The following is a 6,143-nucleotide window of genomic DNA, read 5'->3' as shown; positions in this document are numbered from 1 at the left end:
CGGAATACTGCCTCTACAAATGGAAGCAGCAGGTAATCAAGACATCTCCCAGATGGTAGGTGAACAGGGACGCCTACTTTGCAAACACCACGACCAGCTGCCGCAACTGGGGACGACTATAGATGAGGTCCTCCGCGTTCTTCAACACCTCGACATTACCCAAGGGGCGTCACCTCCAACTAGCGGAGGATTCTCTACCACGAGTCGACCCAGCGAGCTAGCACCCCAGCCCATCCAGCAGTCCTCCCAGGTCAACGATGTCCGATTGTCCCTCCCGGACAAATATGATGGGACTCCATCTAAATGCCGTGGCTTCCTACTCCAGTGCTCCCTCTATTTCGCCCATCAGATGGGAGCCCCCACCACCGATACGTCGAAAGGACCGACAGGGGGAGTGGGCCCGATTCCTCGAGGGGTGCCCCGCCTATGCCGTCAAATCCCTCCTGGGCTCCCGACGTCGTGGGGGTCGGCTCCAGTACCTGGTGGACTGGGAGGGGTACAGTCCAGAGGAGCGGTGTTGGGTCCCGGTGGACGACATTCTAGATCCCAACATCATCAGATATTTCCTTCTTCGCTGTCCGGACCGGCCCGCTCCTCGCCCTCGGGGCCGTCCCCCTGGCCGCCGTCCCCCTGTGGCTGGAACCGCGCGTCAGGGGGGACTTCATCACACCTGGACTTCATCACTACCTTGATTACTCCCCATTTATCTACAGTGGCTTGCGAAAGTATTCACCCCCCTTGGCATTTTTCCTATTTTGTTGCCTTACAATCTGGATGTGATGGGTGATTTGAAGGAGTCAGGCGCAGGAGGGTAAATCACAGAATAACAGGATTTATTCCGGAATACAGAGTTACGCAGTAAAGCGTCAAAACTGTCCTGTGCGCAAAACAGGTGCACTGGAACCAACAAGGCACATGGGGAAAATAACCTGGCGATACAAAATACAAGGAGCTCCACCGAGCTTCACTATCCTCACAATAAACAATCACACACAAAGACAAGTGGGCAGAGGGAATACTTGTACAGGTACTGATGAGGGGATATGAACCAGTTTTGTGTAATAAACAAGACAAAACAAATGGAATGATGAGATGAGGAGTGGCAGTGGCTAGAAGGCCGGTGACGACGAACGCCGAAGCCTGCCCAAATAAGGAGAGGAGGCAGCCTCGGAGGAAGTCGTGACAGTACCCCCCCCCCCTTGACGCGCAACTCCAGCAGCGCGTCGACACCGGCCTCGGGGACGACCAGGAAGACGCGGAGCAGGGCGAGCCGGATGGCGACGGTGGAAATCCTGCAACAGGGAGGGATCGAGGATATCTCTCACCGGGACCCATCACCGCGCCTCCGGACCGTACCCCTCCCAATCCACAAGGTACTGAAGGCCCCTTACCCGACGCCTCGATTCCAGGATGGAACGGACGGAGTACGCCGGGACCCCCTCGCTGTCCAGAGGGGGCGGAGGGACCTCCCGCACCTCAGACACATGGATTTTAATACGGTAATCTGGAGGGCGTAATGACATACAAGTAACCTCGTTTATTCTCCTCAAGACTTTGAACGGCCCCACAATCCGTGGGCTCAGCTTCTGGCAGGGTAGGCGGAGGGGTAGATTCCGGGTCGAGAGCCATACCCAATCACCCGGTACAAAGACCGGGACCTCACTGCGGTGGCGGTCAGCGTTGGCCTTCTGGCAACGCATGGCGCGTTGGAGGTGGACATGAGCAGCGTTCCACGTCCCCTCAAAGCGCTGAAACCAGTCATCCACCGCAGGAGCCTCGGTCTGGCTTTGATGCCACGGTGCCAGAACCGGCTGATAACCTAAAACACATTGAAATGGCATTAGGTTAGTGGAGGAGTGACGGAGAGAGTTCTGGGCATATTCGGCCCATGGCAAGAACACCGACCACTCCCCTGGCCGCTCCAGGCAGTAGGACCTACCCACATCCTGGTTCACCCGTTCCACCTGCCCATTAGACTCGGGGTCAAAACCGGAAGTCAGGCTGACTGAGACCCCCAGACGTTCCATGAACGCCTTCCAGACCCTGGATGTGAACTGGGGACCCCGGGTCAGACACTATGTCCTCTGGAAACCCCATAGTGCCGATAGACGTGTGTAAACAGGGCCTCCGCAGTCTGCAGGGCCGTGGGGAGACCGGGCAGCAGATGGAGGCGGCAGGCTTTGGAAAAGCGGTCCACAACGACCAGGATGGTGGTGTTAACTTGACAGAGGGGAAGATCAGTAAGGAAGTCAATACACAAGTGTGACCATGGCCGTTGTGGAACTGGTAAGGGCTGTAACTTACCTGCTGGGAGGTGCCTAGGTGCCTTACTCTGGGCGCACACTGAGCAGGAGGAGACATACACCATCACGTCCTTAGCCAAGGTAGGCTACAAGTACTTTCCGTTCAGACAGCGCACTGTATGACCGATACCTGGGTGACCAGAGGAGGGGGTAGTGTGTGCCCAATAGATCAGACGGTCACGGACAAGAGAAGGCACGTACTGCAACCCAGCTGGACACTGAGGTGGAGATGGCTCTGTGTGTAATGCCCGCTCTATGTCCGCGTCCATCACCTATACTACCGGCGCCACAATACAGGAGGCCGGGAGTATGGGGGTGTTGTCTATGGGCCTCTCCTCTGTGTCGTACAGCCGTGACAGTGCGTCTGCCTTCACGTTCTTCGTACCCGGAATGTATGATAGAGTAAAATCAAACCGGGTGAAGAATAGGGCCCACCTGGCCTGGCGAGGGTTCAGCCTCCTCGCTGCCCAGATGTACTCCAGGTTATGGTGGTCCGTCCAGACGAGGAAAGGGTGTTTCGCTCCCCTTGAGCCAGTGCCTCCACACGTTCAGGGCTCGGACAACAGCGAACAGCTCCCGATCACCAACGTCGTAGTTCTGCTCCGCCGGGCTGAGCTTCTTGGAGAAGAAGGCATAGGGGCGGAGCTTGGGTGGCGTGCCCGAGCGTTGAGATAGGACAGCGCCTATCCCAACCTCGGATGCATCCACCTCCACTACCAACGTTAGTGATGGTTCGGGATGGGCCAGTACCGGGGCTGAGGTGAACAGAACCCTCAGGTTACTGAAGGCCCTGTCAGCCTCAGCAGACCAGCGGAGTCGGGACGGCCCACTCTTCAACAGAGATGTAATGGGAGCTGCGACTTTGCCAAAGCCCCGGATAAACCTCCGATAGTAGTTGGCAAAGCCAATAAAGCGCTGCACCTCCTTAACCGTGGTTGGAGTCTGCCAAATACGCCCGGCTGAAATGCGATCTCCCTCCATCTCCACACCTGAGGTGGTAATGCAGTATCCGATAAAGGAGACGGACTGTTGGAAAAACAGACACTGTTCTGCCTTGGCATAAAGGTCATGTTCCAACAGTCGGGCCAGCACTTTGCGAACCAGGGACACATGTTCGCTGCGCGTATCGGAATACACCAGAATGTCATTGATGTAGACCACTAGACCACGACCAAGCATGTCCTGAAACACCTCGTTCACAAAGGACTGGAAGACAAATGGAGCATTCATCAAACCGTACGGCATCACCAGGTATTCGTAATGCCCCGTGGTTGTGCTGAATGCTGTCTTCCACTCGTCCCCCTCTCGGACACGCACCAGGTTGTACGCACTCCGGAGATCTAATTTTGTGAAGAAGCGTGCCCCATGCATTGACTCGATCATAGATGGAATGAGGGGTAGAGGATAACTATGAAGTATAGTCCCCTTGTTCAGTGCTCGGTAATCAAGGCAAGGGCGCAGACCTCCGTCTTTCTTCTTCACAAAAAAGAAACTTGAGGCGGGCGAAGTGGAGGGACGTATGAACCCCTGACGCAGGGACTCGGAGACGTATGTCTCCATCGCCTCCGTTTCAGACTGCGACAGGGGATACACATGACTCCTGGGAGGCACAGCGTCTACCCGGAGGTTTACCGCGCAATCCCCCGCCCGAAGAGGTGGTAATTTGGTCGCCTGCGTTTTGGAAAATGCGTACACCAAATCGAGGTATTCGGGGGGAATGCGCACAGTGGAGGTAGTGTCTGGACTGTCCACCGTGGTTGCACCAATGGAAACACCTAGACACCTACCCTGACACTCTCACGCCCACCACGTGAGAACCCTCTGCAGCCATGAAAAGGTGTGGTTGTGTAGTACTAACCAGGGAAGACCTAACACAACAGGGAAATCAGGAGACTCAATAATAAAAAAGGTGACTTGCTCGCTATGGGTCTTGTGCGTAACCATAGTGACTGGTGCTGTAACTTCCCTAACGAACCCGGACCCTAGTGGTCGACTGTCAAGTGCTCTGATGGGGAGTGGAATGGATAGGGGAACCAATGTAATGCCTAGACTATGTGCAAATGACCTGTCCATAAAGTTCCCAGCTGCGCCTGAATCGACCAGCGCCTTACACTGGGGAACTACAATGTAATCAGGAAAGTGCATGGGTAGGGTAGAGTGTGCAGCAGAGGGCTCTGAACGAGTGTGGGTGTTCGATACCTGGGGTGACGCGAGAGTGCCCTGCCTGCCGCCTCAAGACCCAAAAGAACGCCACGACAGCGTGCAGGAGAAAGTCCTCTCGTTCCACTAGAGGGACACTGGGGCTGTCATCCTCCGCTTTCCCGGATCGCCGCTCCACCCAGCTCCATCAGCTCGTGATCCGGGTTGGGGGGGTGGAACGGGCAGGCCCCTTCCAGGACGTCCTCTAGCAGCCAGCAGGTTGTCCAACTGGATGGCCATGTCCACCAGTTGATTAAAGGACAACATGGTGTCCCGGCAGGCTAGCTCCCTTCGGATGTCCTCTCGTAGATGGCACCAGAAGTGGTCAATGAGGGCCTGCTCGTTCCACACAGGCCCAGCCGGGGTCCTGCGCGGTCCTTGTCCCCTGCCTCAGGTGGACCAGCCGCTTGCCCGCCTCACTACCTTCGGGCGGGTGATCGAAGACGGACCGAAAGAGGCGAGTGAACTCCCCGTAGTTGTCCAACGAGGCTCCTCTTTCACTCCAGACTGCATTGGCCCACTCCAGGGCTTTCCCCTAGAGGCAGGAGACGAGGGCAGACACCTTCTCCCGCTCCGATGGGGCCGGGATGATGGTAGAATAATATAGTTCCAGTTGTAGGAGGAGTCCCTGGCAGCTGTCCCGTCTAAATCCCGTGGTCGGAATATATGGATCCCTCTGGGTGCTGGGATGTGGGTGGCTGGATCTGATACAAAATACAAGGAGTACCACGAGCTTCACTATCCTCACAATAAACAATCACACACAAAGACAAGGGGGCAGAGGGAACACTTATACAGGTACTGATGAGGGGATATGAACCAGGTGTGTGTAATAAACAAGAAAAAAAATAGAATGATGAGATGAGGAGCGGCAGTGGCTAGAAGGCTGGTGACGACGAACACCGACGCCTGCCCGAACAAAGAGAGGGGGCAGCCTCGGATGAAGTCGTGACACTGGAATTAAAATGGGTTTTTGGGGGGTTTGTATCATTTGATTTACACAACATGCCTACCACTTTGAAGATGCAAAAATATTTTTTCTTGTGAAACGAACAAGAAAGAAGAAAAAAAAAACGGAAAACTTGAGCGTGCATAACTATTCACCCCCCCCAAAGTCAATACTTTGTAGAGCCACCTTTTGCAGCAATTACAGCTGCAAGTCTCTTGGGGTATGTCTCTATAAGCTTGGCACATCTAGCCACTGGGAGCTTTGCCCATTCTTCAAGGCAAAACTGCTCCAGATCCTTCAAGTTGGATGGGTTCCACTGGTGTACAACAATCTTTAAGTCATACCACAGATTCTCAATTGGATTGAGGTCTGGGCTTTGACTAGGCCATTCCAAGACATTTAAATGTTTGCCCTTAAACCACTCGAGTGTTGCTTTAGCAGTATGCTTAGGGTCATTGTCCTCCTGGAATGTGAACCTCCATCCCAGTCTCAAATCTCTAGAAGACTGAAACAGGTTTCCCTCAAGAATGTGCCTGTATTTAGCGCCATCCATCATTCCTTCAATTCTGACCAGTTTCCAAATCCCTGCCGAAGAAAAACATCCCCACAGCATGATGCTGCCACCACCATGCTTCACTGTGGGGATGGTGTTCTTGGGGTGATGAGAGGTGGTTGGTTTGCGCCTGACATAG

This window comes from Coregonus lavaretus, assembly GCF_964263955.1.
Source record: "Coregonus lavaretus genome assembly, chromosome: 5".
NCBI lineage: Eukaryota > Metazoa > Chordata > Actinopteri > Salmoniformes > Salmonidae > Coregonus > Coregonus lavaretus.
This window is presented reverse-complemented; position numbering follows the sequence as displayed.